Genomic DNA, 16,743 nt, shown 5'->3' on the forward strand with positions numbered 1-16,743 from the left:
GGTTTACAAGAGCCAGGTTCCTGCTATTGCTCAAGTTTAAGGGGGGTCACACTAAATACTTGCCACTTTAGCCATTGGAAGCTGTTTGTTCTGGGGGGGTTTAATACTGCATACATATATTCTGTATTTTCTGGTTGTATTCTAATAAAGAGACTGAGAAATAATTATATATGGCCATTATATCATTGCTAAAACAACAAATCTAATGGTGACCTAAGACTTTGCACAGTGCTGTATACAAATATAATATATATATATATATATATATATATATATATATATATATATACTCACATCAATGTTTATATCAACTAGCTTTAATGTACCTGTATAATTTTGCAGTACAATGTTGATATATTTTTATATATATATATATATATATATATATATATATATATATATATATATATATATATATATAATTTTATAATATGCAGAGGTCAAATACGATACACAATATAAATATACAGCAACCCACAACTCCTTCCTTCTTCCTGTATGTGATCTGATCAGTGGTGATCCCTTTTAGTTTCTGCTGCAAATGGTTACACTGATCTGGAGAGACTTTAGACAATGTAGTCAACATAAGCACTCAACGTCATATAAATCTATTTTGCAGTCATCCACTCTCCAATGCCATCAATGCAGAACACATTTACATAGCAGCTATGTAATTAATGAATGTTCACTCTGTTATAAAATGGAAGGGCAGTAAAATTCAGGGGGGGAGGCACAATTTCTCCCTTTTGCCTTTTCCTTTCACTCTCATATTTAATTGTTTTAATTATTAGCACTAAAATATATGCTGCAGTACTTCAATATATATATATATATATATATATATATATATATATATATATATATATATACTATTAAAGTTCTTGAAAATGTTAATATTCTTGCATTATACATAATTCACAGTTATACAGCTGGCAGGACAGAGATAAAGAGGAGAGGATTGGGGACCGTACAGGACTAAACAGAAATAAAACAATAAAATATGAGCTATAAGAATTGTAATATTTTGTGACTTACCAACAAGCCTATCTGTAGTACTACATTATCGGTCTTCAAAGACTGTTGTACAATTTCAAATATAGGAATCATTTCATGTATTGGAACACAATGCACATTGTTGACATCTTTATTTTTAACATAATAGCTGGTATGTTGATGGTGAAAAACATTTGTAATTCAAATTTACTTTTTTTAGATGTAATTCCCTACTACATTTGTATGAAAAATAAATATTAATCCAAATATCACAGGCTAGTATTTTACTTAAATATTAATAAATACATTAGCAGGTCATGTGAATAGAACCAAACATGGCTGATATCCTGCTGTGCACCAATCATAAATATTTGATAATCAAACTACAGTCTCCTGTTTACAGGAAAACTCATTGGCACAGCCCACATTTTTTTTTCTAAATCTTTGTTCAGTATACTGGTTAGGTCAAATGTTTGATAGAATTTAATAGAATGATTCTGTATATTCTGAGAACACAGGACATAAAATGACACTTAAATAAAAAAGCTAAACATTTTATCAAACTATAAAAATAACATTTATGTAGGCTATATGGCTAGTTCAAAGATTTTACAGTTACAGAATATTGTTTGTGATAAAGCAATTTCAATTTTAAAGTCACAAAGGCTTTTATTTTCTACTATGATTCAAAGTTTCCATTTTACAGTTAAATATATTTTTTTATTGATACTTTAAAAAGGAAAATAAACCAAAACTTTGTTGTGCAGCTATAGTTTATATTCACTCTAGCATTATTTTCAAGATTTTGTAAATTCAATTTTTGGTTACATCTAACAAAGGACACTTTGAAATATATTACATTTTCTTGTAACAGATATTTTTTTTTTATCATTATGAACTGTCCAAAAACAAAGTGGAGGAAAAGAAAATGAGAAAAACCAGGAACATGCCATGTGCGGATTATCCAACAACAAAGGACGTAGATTGCTTACCTGTGATGAATAGAGGGAAGTGACAGTAGGTGTGTGTGTTCAGAGTGCCTTTAATTACAAACTTCCCTAATTCACCATACGGATTGAGGTGACAGAGATAATACAGTCATAAATTAAAATGTGGATCCACCATATGCACAAATCATACAAAATTCATCATACAATATTAAAATCAATAATATGGATAAAGGTCCAACTTTGGACTGGAGACCAATACTGGTATAATTGCGAAAGTTGTATATAGTGTGTTATCGATCCTAATTTGAAGGGATCGCAGTGAGATATATTATAAAGAGGTGGTGCGGTGTAGGCACCCTGAAAAGTTGGTGATTCTGGAATATGTGTCTGATGATGATGCCTTTAAAGGGACAGTCTAGGCCAAAATAAACTTTCATTATTCAGATAGAGCATGTAATTTTAAACAATTTTCCAATTTACTTTTATCACCAATTTTGCTTTGTTCTCTTGGTATTATTAGTTGAAAGCTTAACCTAGGAGGTTCACATGCTAATTTCTTAGACCTTGAAGCCCACCTCTTTCAGATTGCATTTTAACAGTTTTTCACCACTAGAGGGTGTTAGTTCACGTATTTCATATAGATAACACTGTGCTTGTGCACGAGAAGTTATCTGGGAGCAAGCACTGATTGGCTAGACTGCAAGTCTGTCAAAAGAACTGAAAAAAGGGGCAGTTTGCAGAGGCTTAGATACAAGATAATCACAGAGGTTACAAGTATATTATTATAACTGTGTTAGTTATGCAAAACTGGGAAATGGGTAATAAAGGGATTATCTATCTTTTAAAACAATAAAAATTCTGGTGTAGACTGTCCCTTTAAGTTTGGCTAATGGTAGTTTATTTTTCCAAAAGAATAGTTGTGTATACCAATAGTGAAAAAGGTGAGACTTCTAATTTAAAAAAATAAAAAAATGTGAAGAAAATGTGAAAAAATGATAAAAAATGAAAAAATGCCAATTTGGGTTTAAAAATGGTGTTGATCACGTGATTAATGCTCTCAAAAAATGTGGAAAAAATGTGAAAAAATGAAGAAAAAAAAAAAGAAAAGAAAAAGAGTCGTGGTTTGTAATCCAATGAAGTAGTGGCTTGCACTCGATAATAGAGAAGGTAAAAAATGTATATATAGATGTTTAAAAATAGCTGTAAAACAATAAAGATAAAAGCGACCTTATTTCTTAGTGGTGAGAATCCTTTTCAGTTCCTGGCGGTGAGAACCCACTCAATGGATCCTAGTGGATAGACTAATAGTCTCCTGTTCCTGGTGGTGAGAATCCTTGTGCCTGGATCCTGGATCCTGTTAACCTCTCATTCTTTAGTTGTCAGTGTCCTAAAAAATACAAACTGATAGTGTAGATAGTACAAAAACGTGTGCTGAAATGAAATTGTGCTTACCAGCTATATTCAACACATTTCAACCTCCTTTAGGCCTTTCTCAAGACTAATGGCTGGTTGTTGCAGGTGGCAATTTATAGTGGTAGTTTGCGCCACTTTACATAGTTGGGGGCGTGGCTAATTGCCAGAAATTCTTTACTTTGTGAAGAGTCGTATTTATATATAATATAATACAACTTTTATATTCCTATTCTTTATGACCTTCAGTTAGAAAAAGGCTTTGTCACTATATTTATGTAGGTGTCTAGGTGGCAATACTCGTAATACTAATTGTTTTAAAATTCGCCCAGCAGCCGTAATTGTCCGTTTTCATTGGGCGTGACATCATATCCTCTTTGTTACTAATGGTTCATGGTTTGTTTACCTTTAGAAACAACCATGTACGTTGGTTGTTATTCTTTTATCATTGGTTATGATCTCGCTTCCTGTCTATATTGATTGGTTGTGTTTATAATCAATGTTTTAACAGCTGATGTTATGTTTACAATACGGCTCCTTTGATATACTAATAAGTGAAGTCGGTCTTTTGTGATTATAGCTGAAATCTGTGTATTTTTAAAAATGGTTATTTTAGCAAGCTTACGGATCATGCATATCGTGCATATAACCCAATTTGACTGTAAAAACAAACCAGGGAATTATACATATTTTAAATGTTGTTCCCCTATGGGGTTTTTTCCCCGCACCTTTTAAATACCGCTGGTATTTAGAGTTCACAGAAGGGCTGCGTTAGGCTCCAAAAAAGGGAGGATAGAGCATATTTACCGCCACTGCAACTCTAAATACCAGCGGTGCTTACGGACGCGGCCTTCAAAAACGTGCTCGTGCACGATTCCCCCATAGGAAACAATGGGGCTGTTTGAGCTGAAAAAAAACCTAACACCTGCAAAAAAGCAGCGTTCAGCTCCTAACGCAGCCCCATTGTTTCCTATGGGGAAACACTTCCTACGTCTGCACCTAACACCCTAACATGAACCCCGAGTCTAAACACCCCCTAACCTTACACTTATTAACCCCTAATCTGCCGCCCCCGCTATCGCTGACACCTGCATATTATTATTAACCCCTAATCTGCCGCTCCATACACCGCCGCAACCTACATTATCCCTATGTACCCCTAATCTGCTGCCCATAACACCGCCGACCCCTATATTATATTTATTAACCCCTAATATGCTGCAGCCGCTATCGCTGACCCCTGCATATTATTATTAACCCCTAATCTGCCGCTCCGTACACCGCTGCAACCTACGTTATCCCTATGTACCCCTAATCTGCTGCCCCTAACACCGCCCACCCCTATATTATATTTATTAACCCCTAATCTGCCGCCCCCAATGTCGCCTCCACCTACCTACACTTATAAACCCCTAATCTGCCGACCGGAGCTCGCCGCTACTCTAATAAATGTATTAACCCCTAAAGCTAAGTCTAAACCTAACACTAACACCCCCCTAAGTTAAATATAATTTAAATCTAATTAAATAAATTAACTCTTATTAAATAAATTAATCCTATTTAAAGCTAAATACTTACCTGTAAAATAAACCCTAATATAGCTACAATATAAATTATAATTATATTGTAGCTATTTTAGGATTAATATTTATTTTACAGGCAACTTTGTAATTATTTTAACCAGGTACAATAGCTATTAAATAGTTAAGAACTATTTAATAGTTACCTAGTTAAAATAATTACAAAATTACCTGTAAAATAAATCCTAACCTAAGTTACAATTAAACCTAACACTACACTATCAATAAATAAATTAAATAAAATACCTACAATTAAACCTAACACTACACTATCAATAAATTAATTAAATACAATACCTACAAATAAATACAATTAAATAAACTAAAGTACAAAAAATAAAAAATAACTAAGTTACAAAAAATAAAAAAATATTTACAAACATTAGAAAAATATTACAACAATTTTAAACTAATTACACCTACTCTAAGCCCCCTAATAAAATAACAAAGCACCCCAAAATAAAAAAATGCCCTACTCTATTCTAAAATTAAAATAGAAAAGCTCTTTTACCTTACCAGCCCTTAAAAGGGCCCTTTGCGGGGCATGCCCCAAAGAATTCAGCTCTTTTGCCTGTAAAAAAAACCCCATACAATACCCCCCCCCCAACATTACAACCCACCACCCACATACCCCTAATCTAACCCAAACCCCCCTTAAATAAACCTAACACTAAGCCCCTGAAGATCTCCCTACCTTGTCTTCACCACACCGGGTCCCAATCTGTCCAGAAGAGCCTCAGAAATCTTCATCCAAGCCCAAGCGGGGGCTGAAGAGTGACGTCCATCCTCCGGCTGAAGTCTGGATCCAAGCGGCGGCTAAAGAATTCCATCTTTGGGCAGAAGTCTTCATCCTATCCGGGCAGAAGAGTTGATCCAGACCGGCAAACATCTTCATCCAAGCCGCATCTTCTATGTTTTTCCATCCGATGACGACCGGCTCCATCTTGAAGACCTCCTGCGTGGATCCATCCTCTTCTTGCGACGTCCTAAGTCCGAATGAAGGTTCCTTTAAATGACGTCATCCAAGATGGCGTCCCTCGAATTCCGATTGGCTGATAGGATTCTATCAGCCAATCGGAATTAAGGTAGGACAATTCTGATTGGCTGATGGAATCAGCCAATCAGATTCAAGTTCAATCCGATTGGCTAATCCGATCAGCCAATCAGATTGAGCTCGCATTCTATTGGCTGATCGGAGCAGCCAATTGGATTGAACTTGAACCTGATTGGCTGATTCCATCAGCCAATCAGAATTTTCCTACCTTAATTCCGATTGGCTGATAGAATCCTATCAGCCAATCGGAATTCGAGGGACGCCATCTTGGATGACGTCCCTTAAAGGAACCGTCATTCGTCGGGAAGTCGTCGGTGAAGATGGATGTTCCGCATCGGCGGGATGACAATGGATCCGGAAGAAAGAAGATTGAAGATGCCGCTTGATAGAAGACTTCAGTCGGATCATGGACCTTTTCAGCTCCCGCTTGGATGAAGACTTCAGTCGGATCATGGACATCTTCAGCCCCCCGCTTGGGGTGGGGATAAAGACATCGGAGGCTCTTCTGGATCGATCATTGAACCCGGCGTGGTGAAGACAAGGTAGGAAGATCTTCAGGGGCTTAGTGTTAAGTTTATTTAAGGGGGGTTTGGGTTAGATTAGGGGTATGTGGGTGGTGGGTTGTAATGTTGGGGGGGGTATTGTATGTTTTCTTTTTACAGGCAAAAGAGCTGAATTATTTGGGGCATGCCCCGCAAAGGGCCCTTTTCAGGGCTGGTAAGGTAAAAGAGCTTTTCTATTTTAATTTTAGAATAGGGTAGGGCATTTTTTTTATTTTGGGGGGGGCTTAGTTATTTTATTAGGGGGCTTAGAGTAGGTGTAATTAGTTTAAATTGTTGTAATATTTTTCTAATGTTTGTAAATATTTTTTTTATTTTTCGTAACTTAGTTCTTTTTTATTTTTTGTACTTTAGTTAGTTTATTTAATTGTATTTATTTGTAGGTATTGTATTTAATTAATTTATTGATAGTGAAGTGTTAGGTTTAATTGTAGATAATTGTAGGTAGTTTATTTAATTTATTTATTGATAGTGTAGTGTTAGGTTTAATTGTAACTTAGGTTAGGATTTATTTTACAGGTAATTTTATAATTATTTTAACTAGGTAACTATTAAATAGTTATTAACTATTTAATAGTTATTGTACCTGGTTAAAATAATTACAAAGTTGCCTGTAAAATAAATATTAATCCTAAAATAGCTACAATATAATTATAATTTATATTGTAGCTATATTAGGGTTTATTTTACAAGTAAGTATTTAGCTTTAAATAGGAATAATTTATTTAATAAGAGTTAATTTATTTAGTTAGATTTAAATTATATTTAAGTTAGGGTAGGAAGATCTTCAGGTGCTTATTGTTAGGTTTATTTAAGGGGGGTTTGGGTTAGATTAGGGGTATGTGGGTGGTGGGTTGTAATGTTGGGGGGGTATTGTATGTGTTTTTTTTACAGGCAAAAGAGCTGAATTCTTTGGGGCATGCCCCGCAAAGGGCCCTGTTCAGGGCTGGTAAGGTAAAAGAGCTTTGAACTTTTTTAATTTAGAATAGGGTAGTGCATTTTTTTATTTTGGGGGGCTTTGTTATTTTATTAGGGGGCTTAGAGTAGGTGTAATTAGTTTAAAATTGTTGTAATATTTTTCTAATGTTTGTAAATATTTTTTTATTTTTTGTAACAGTTCTTTTTTATTTTTTGTACTTTAGTTAGTTTATTTCATTGTATTTATTTGTAGATATTGTATTTAATTAATTTATTGATAGTGTAGTGTTAGGTTTAATTGTAACTTAGATTAGGATTTATTTTACAGGTAATTTTGTAATTATTTTAACTATTTTAGCTATTAAATAGTTCTTAACTATTTAATAGCTATTGTACCTAGTTAAAATAAATACAAAGTTACCTGTAAAATAAATATAAATCCTAAAATAGCTATAATATAATTATAATTTATATTGTAGCTATATTAGGGTTTATTTTACAGGTAAGTATTTAGCTTTAAATAGGAATAATTTATTTAATAAGAGTTAATTTATTTTGTTACATTTAAATTATATTTAACTTAGGGGGGTGTTAGTGTTAGGGTTAGACTTAGCTTTAGGGGTTAATCGATTTATTACAGTAGCGGCGAGATTCGGTCGGCAGATTAGGGGTTAATAATTGTAGGTAGGTGGAGGTGATATTGGGGGCGGCAGATTAGGGGTTAATAAATATAATATAGGGGTCGGCTGTGTTAGGGGCAGCAGATTAGGGGTACATAGGTATAATGTAGGTTGCGGCGGTGTACAGAGCGGAAGATTAGGGGTTAAAAAAAATATGCAGGTGTCAGCAATAGCGGGGGCGGCAGATTAGGGGTTAATAAATATTATGTAGGTGTCGGCGGTATTAGGGGCAGTAGATTAGGGGTACATAGGGATAACGTAGGTGGCGGCGGTGTGCGGTCGGCAGATTAGGGGTTAACATTTTTTAATAGAGTGGCGGCAATGTGGGGGGGCCTCGGTTTAGGGGTACATAGGTAGTTTATGAGTGTTAGTGTACTTTAGAGCACAGTAGTTAAGAGCTTTATAAACCGGCGTTAGCCCAAAAAGCTCTTAACTACTGATTTTTTTCTGCGGCTGGAGTTTTGTCGTTAGATTTCTAACGCTCACTTCAGCCAAGACTCTAAATACTGGTGTTAGAAAGATCCCATTGAAAAGATAGGATACGCAATTAATGTAAGGGAATCTGCGGTATGGAAAAGTCGCGGCTGCAAAGTGAGCGTTAGACCCTTTCCTGACTGACTCTAAATACCAGCGGTAGCCCAAAACCAGCGTTAGGAGCCTCTAACGCTGGGGCAGTTTGAGCTGAAAAAAAAACTAACACCTGCAAAAAAGCAGCGTTCAGCTCTTAACGCAGCCCCATTGTTTTCTATGGGGAAACACTTCCTAAGACTGCACCTAACACCCTAACATGAAATCGCTGATTGGTTTAATTGTAGATAATTGTAGGTAGTTTATTTAATTTATTTATTGATAGTGTAGTGTTAGGTTTAATTGTAACTTAGGTTAGGATTTATTTTACAGGTAATTTTATAATTATTTTAACTAGGTAACTATTAAATAGTTATTAACTATTTAATAGTTATTGTACCTGGTTAAAATAATTACAAAGTTGCCTGTAAAATAAATATTAATCCTAAAATAGCTACAATATAATTATAATTTATATTGTAGCTATATTAGGGTTTATTTTACAAGTAAGTATTTAGCTTTAAATAGGAATAATTTATTTAATAAGAGTTAATTTATTTAGTTAGATTTAAATTATATTTAAGTTAGGGGGGTGTTAGGGTTAGGGTTAGACTTAGCTTTAGGGGTTAATACATTTATTATAGTAGTGGTGTGGTCCGGTCGGCAGATTAGGGGTTAATAATTGTAGGTAGGTGGAGGTGATATTGGGGGCGGCAGATTAGGGGTTAATAAATATAATATAGGGGTCGGCTGTGTTAGGGGCAGCAGATTAGGGGTACATAGGTATAATGTAGGTTGCGGCGGTGTACAGAGCGGAAGATTAGGGGTTAAAAAAAATATGCAGGTGTCAGCAATAGCGGGGGCGGCAGATTAGGGGTTAATAAATATTATGTAGGTGTCGGCGGTATTAGGGGCAGTAGATTAGGGGTACATAGGGATAACGTAGGTGGCGGCGGTGTGCGGTCGGCAGATTAGGGGTTAACATTTTTTAATAGAGTGGCGGCAATGTGGGGGGGCCTCGGTTTAGGGGTACATAGGTAGTTTATGAGTGTTAGTGTACTTTAGAGCACAGTAGTTAAGAGCTTTATAAACCGGCGTTAGCCCAAAAAGCTCTTAACTACTGATTTTTTTCTGCGGCTGGAGTTTTGTCGTTAGATTTCTAACGCTCACTTCAGCCAAGACTCTAAATACTGGTGTTAGAAAGATCCCATTGAAAAGATAGGATACGCAATTAATGTAAGGGAATCTGCGGTATGGAAAAGTCGCGGCTGCAAAGTGAGCGTTAGACCCTTTCCTGACTGACTCTAAATACCAGCGGTAGCCCAAAACCAGCGTTAGGAGCCTCTAACGCTGGTTTTGACGGCTAACGCCAAACTCTAAATCTAGCCGTGTTATTGTGGATTCGAGTGGTGTCAGCTAAACATCTACAAAAATAATTTGTGAAGCCTAATTAGCTATATGTCACTATTTGACTTAACTTATGAATCAGAAGTTTCCCTGGTGATATGTTTTCCAACAGGCTTTAGTGCATGCTTGTGAAAAAGTCTAACACTATGGGGGGTTTATACTCATGTGTGTCGTGCACTCAAATCACGTACTGTTCAATTATGAAATAGGTTGAGGATAAAGGGGTAAAGTAAAACAATGGGATAAAGATAGTTCTAAAGGTTAATTTGGTATATAGTACCAATTATGGATTAAGGGCTAAATCGTTGCAGATCGCTGTAGTGTTGGCTCAGAGTAGCAGCTGAATTGATGTGATACTTCTCGTTGTTAACTAACGTTTAGATTTAGAGTTTGGCGGCCAAAGGGGTGCGTTAGCTACGCGTGCTTTTTTTCTCCTGCACCTTTTAAATACCGCTGGTATTTAGAGTTCACAGAATGGCTGGGTTTTCAGTGCGTTAGGCTCCAAAAAGGGAGCGTAGAGCATAATTTAACGCCACTGCAACTCTAGATACCAGCGGTGCTTACAGACGCGGCCAGCTTCAAAAAAGTGCTCATGCACGATATCCCCATAGAAAACAATGGGGCAGTTTGAGCTGAAAAAAAAACTAACACCTGCAAAAAAGCAGCGTTCAGCTCTTAACGCAGCCCCATTGTTTTCTATGGGGAAACACTTCCTAAGACTGCACCTAACACCCTAACATGAAATCGCTGATTGGTTTAATTGTAGATAATTGTAGGTAGTTTATTTAATTTATTTATTGATAGTGTAGTGTTAGGTTTAATTGTAACTTAGGTTAGGATTTATTTTACAGGTAATTTTATAATTATTTTAACTAGGTAACTATTAAATAGTTATTAACTATTTAATAGTTATTGTACCTGGTTAAAATAATTACAAAGTTGCCTGTAAAATAAATATTAATCCTAAAATAGCTACAATATAATTATAATTTATATTGTAGCTATATTAGGGTTTATTTTACAAGTAAGTATTTAGCTTTAAATAGGAATAATTTATTTAATAAGAGTTAATTTATTTAGTTAGATTTAAATTATATTTAAGTTAGGGGGGTGTTAGGGTTAGGGTTAGACTTAGCTTTAGGGGTTAATACATTTATTATAGTAGTGGTGTGGTCCGGTCGGCAGATTAGGGGTTAATAATTGTAGGTAGGTGGAGGTGATATTGGGGGCGGCAGATTAGGGGTTAATAAATATAATATAGGGGTCGGCTGTGTTAGGGGCAGCAGATTAGGGGTACATAGGTATAATGTAGGTTGCGGCGGTGTACAGAGCGGAAGATTAGGGGTTAAAAAAAATATGCAGGTGTCAGCAATAGCGGGGGCGGCAGATTAGGGGTTAATAAATATTATGTAGGTGTCGGCGGTATTAGGGGCAGTAGATTAGGGGTACATAGGGATAACGTAGGTGGCGGCGGTGTGCGGTCGGCAGATTAGGGGTTAACATTTTTTAATAGAGTGGCGGCAATGTGGGGGGGGCCTCGGTTTAGGGGTACATAGGTAGTTTATGAGTGTTAGTGTACTTTAGAGCACAGTAGTTAAGAGCTTTATAAACCGGCGTTAGCCCAAAAAGCTCTTAACTACTGATTTTTTTCTGCGGCTGGAGTTTTGTCGTTAGATTTCTAACGCTCACTTCAGCCAAGACTCTAAATACTGGTGTTAGAAAGATCCCATTGAAAAGATAGGATACGCAATTAATGTAAGGGAATCTGCGGTATGGAAAAGTCGCGGCTGCAAAGTGAGCGTTAGACCCTTTCCTGACTGACTCTAAATACCAGCGGTAGCCCAAAACCAGCGTTAGGAGCCTCTAACGCTGGGGCAGTTTGAGCTGAAAAAAAAACTAACACCTGCAAAAAAGCAGCGTTCAGCTCTTAACGCAGCCCCATTGTTTTCTATGGGGAAACACTTCCTAAGACTGCACCTAACACCCTAACATGAAATCGCTGATTGGTTTAATTGTAGATAATTGTAGGTAGTTTATTTAATTTATTTATTGATAGTGTAGTGTTAGGTTTAATTGTAACTTAGGTTAGGATTTATTTTACAGGTAATTTTATAATTATTTTAACTAGGTAACTATTAAATAGTTATTAACTATTTAATAGTTATTGTACCTGGTTAAAATAATTACAAAGTTGCCTGTAAAATAAATATTAATCCTAAAATAGCTACAATATAATTATAATTTATATTGTAGCTATATTAGGGTTTATTTTACAAGTAAGTATTTAGCTTTAAATAGGAATAATTTATTTAATAAGAGTTAATTTATTTAGTTAGATTTAAATTATATTTAAGTTAGGGTAGGAAGATCTTCAGGTGCTTATTGTTAGGTTTATTTAAGGGGGGTTTGGGTTAGATTAGGGGTATGTGGGTGGTGGGTTGTAATGTTGGGGGGGTATTGTATGTGTTTTTTTTTACAGGCAAAAGAGCTGAATTCTTTGGGGCATGCCCCGCAAAGGGCCCTGTTCAGGGCTGGTAAGGTAAAAGAGCTTTGAACTTTTTTAATTTAGAATAGGGTAGTGCATTTTTTTATTTTGGGGGGCTTTGTTATTTTATTAGGGGGCTTAGAGTAGGTGTAATTAGTTTAAAATTGTTGTAATATTTTTCTAATGTTTGTAAATATTTTTTTATTTTTTGTAACAGTTCTTTTTTATTTTTTGTACTTTAGTTAGTTTATTTCATTGTATTTATTTGTAGATATTGTATTTAATTAATTTATTGATAGTGTAGTGTTAGGTTTAATTGTAACTTAGATTAGGATTTATTTTACAGGTAATTTTGTAATTATTTTAACTATTTTAGCTATTAAATAGTTCTTAACTATTTAATAGCTATTGTACCTAGTTAAAATAAATACAAAGTTACCTGTAAAATAAATATAAATCCTAAAATAGCTATAATATAATTATAATTTATATTGTAGCTATATTAGGGTTTATTTTACAGGTAAGTATTTAGCTTTAAATAGGAATAATTTATTTAATAAGAGTTAATTTATTTTGTTACATTTAAATTATATTTAACTTAGGGGGGTGTTAGTGTTAGGGTTAGACTTAGCTTTAGGGGTTAATCGATTTATTACAGTAGCGGCGAGATTCGGTCGGCAGATTAGGGGTTAATAATTGAAGTTAGGTGTCGGCGATGTTAGGGAGGGCAGATTAGGGGTTAATACTAATTATTATAGGGTTATTGAGGCGGGAGTGAGGTGGATTAGGGGTTAATATCTTTATTATAGTAGCGGTGCGGTCCGCTCTGCAGATTAGGGGTTAATAAGTGTAGGCAGGTGGAGGCGACGTTGAGGGGGGCAGATTAGGGGTTAATAAATATAATATAGGGGTCGGCGGTGTTAGGCGCAGCAGATTAGGGGTTCATAGGGATAATGTAGGTGGCAGCGGTGTGCGGTCGGCAGATTAGGGGTTAAAAATTTTTAATAGAGTGGCGGCGATGTAGGGGGACCTCGGTTTAGGGGTACATAGGTAGTTTATGGGTGTTAGTGTACTTTAGAGCACAGTAGTTAAGAGCTTTATAAACCGGCGTTAGCCCAGAAAGCTCTTAACTACTGTTTTTTTTCTGCGGCTGGAGTTTTGTCGTTAGATTTCTAATGCTCACTTCAGCCACAACTCTAAATACCAGCGTTAGAAAGATCCTATTGAAAAGATAGGATACGCAATTGACGTAAGGGGATCTGCGTTATTGAAATGTTGCGGCTGGAAAGTGAGCGTTAGACCCTTTAATGACTGGCTCCAAATACCAGAGGGCGGTAAAAACCAGCGTTAGGAGCCTTAATGTTGTAAATGGGGTTAAGGACTGGATGTTATACGAGTCTCTATAAATTATATTTAATAATACATGGTTTATATATAAGTAGGAAACAAAGGCCAAGTGTATTTATATATTGTGTGTAGTAACATATTTTCCTTTTAATATATAAAGGTTTGTTGGATGAGGGCTACTTTCTAGTAGTGAGGTATTGGGAGCTAGTATCTATTAGTGAGGTAGTGCCCTTGTCAATCCATTTTAGTGACCAGCATGTCACAGGTAGTGATGTCTGTTAGTGCTGTTTATAGCTAAAATTCACTTTGTTGATTTTATTTTATTTGTTATCAGAGGCGAAAGGTGCTTGTAATATACCACTTAATGTCTGTGTGTTCCTCTGATTGTCGGTCCTTAATATTAAACTAGAAGGATCTTTCTAGAGGGTTGCATCTATAATCACTCCTATTGTTTCCATGATTGTTTCGCAGTGTCTTATATCTAACTTCATCCGTGTTGTAGAGTCTATAGTATGTGATCTGTGGCCTTAGAGCCATGGTAATGGTGGTCATGGGGATGAGAGCATTAAGCAAAGTCTAAGCTTTTGTTTACTACTCTTAGCCGAGTGTGTAGATATATACAATAGGGTATAGAGGTAATGTCGGTAGGTTATACTAATTAAAGCATACAGATAGTGTTGGGGAGTTATGCTTATAAGTGAGGGAGTCGTTGTGGCTTGGTTGTTTAAGTACATATATCAGTTAACTGAAGCTTATAAAAGGGCTGTATGATCCAGCTGGGGGTTAATATAGTAGTTTGTATTCTTGTAGTAATCGTAATTGGATTAAGTTTTTTCATTGTTGTAATGGGAGTCATCTTTGCTGGGAGACAACTAGGATCCATCGAGTGGGTTCTCACCTCCAGGAACTGAAAAGGATTCTCACCGCCAAGAAATAAGGTCGCTTTTATCTTAATTGTTTTACACTCCCAATCAACTCTCAGCTATTTTTACACATCTATATATACATTTTTACATTATCTGACCAATTGCAAGCCACTACTTCATTGGATTACAAACCATGACTCTTTTTCTTTTTTGTGCACACATTTTTAATTTTTCCATTTTTTCCCATTTTTTCGAAATTTTTTGAGAGCATTAATCACGTGATCAACACAATTTTTAAACCCAAATTGACATTTTTTCATTTTTTTATATTTTTTCACATTTTTTTTTATTTTTTTATTTTTCACTATTGTTATACACAACCATTCTTTTGGAAAAAGACACTACCACTAGCCAAACATAAAGGCATCATCTTCAGACACATTTTCTGGAATCACCAACTTTTCAGGGTGCCTACACCGCACCACCTCTTTATAATATATCTCACTGCAATCCCTTCAAATTAGGATCGATAACACGCTATATACAACTTTCGCAATTATACCAGTATTGGTCACCAGCCCAAAGTTGGACCTATATCAATATTATTGATTTTAATATTGTATGATGAATATTGTATGATTTTTGCATATTGTGGATCCACATTTTAATTTATGACTGTATTATCTCTGTCACCTCAATTCATATGGTGAATTAAGGGAAGTTTGTAATAAAACCATGATTTTTAGTCCACTACTCTCATTCTATCAACACCTAGCCCAGTCTGAGGCGTTTTAAACACACACACCTACTATAAATAGTTTCTCTTATTGGGAATGAGCGGCTGTCAACACCATTGGATTTGTCTTCACCTCCCTAGCTCAACAAAGTATGTCAAAATAGTCATTTAAAGGAAGACACACACCTTCACACAAATGTGCCCACTACTGCAGTCCCTCCATTAAAACAGGAATCATGAGTGGACCGGACTTTAAGATAGCCATGCATGGCTCCTACAATGAGGTTCATGTTTCCTTAAATGCAGGTGCTCAATGTGGGCTATAACAAAGCCCCATCTTTCCCACTCTACCAAATAAAAGACACAAGGTTTCCTTTGTGTTAAAGAGGAATCCCCTCAACTGAATAAGGCGTTGCCATGAATATAATGATCTTCTGCAACATAACCAGCAGTAAGTTATGTGGTTTACTTGGACTTTCTCTTTTTGTCATATGTCCTCTCTTTCATGTTACTGTTTGGAAAGAATGATCCTCTCTTTTATGTTGCTGGCCTCACCCCCCTTTCATAATTAATTGAATGCAATAAAAATGGCTACCTATTGTGTTGACCTATTGTGTTGATGTATGGGGGTATGTGGGCCTCAGAGGGCAGCATACATCACACAAATACAACAACCCTCATATGAATTAGTAAATTTCTTTCAAATGTGGTGCATCATAGTCCTATATTTAGCGGGTGATTGATAACAAAATAGCAATCACCTTTCACTATATGTATTTTGAGGTGATCCGTGCTCTAAATCGGATCATTGTATCCACATATTAACTTCAAAATGACTTGCAAAATATTTTGAAAGAGAAAAGTCTCCTTGCCAACAGGTGATCCCTGTAGCAATAGCAATTGCCTGATAAAACACTTACAAATGAGAAATAATTATGAAGGTGCCCTACAAAAGGCCCTTTTAAGGGTTATTGGTAGTTTATTATAGATTATGTTTCTTTTATTTTGGGGCTTTTTTTAAAAAAAAATGGGTATTAGAATAGGAATAATTGTTATTATTTTGGATAATTCGTATTTTGTGTAATTTTTTTGTTTTGTGGTGTGTTTTTTTTTAGAATAGCCATTTTTATTTTTAATATTTTTATTTTTTGTTAGGTTTTAGTGTAAGGCAGCTTAGGTTTTATTTCTCA

Source organism: Bombina bombina, chromosome 5 (assembly GCF_027579735.1).
Source record: "Bombina bombina isolate aBomBom1 chromosome 5, aBomBom1.pri, whole genome shotgun sequence".
Classification (NCBI taxonomy): domain Eukaryota; kingdom Metazoa; phylum Chordata; class Amphibia; order Anura; family Bombinatoridae; genus Bombina; species Bombina bombina.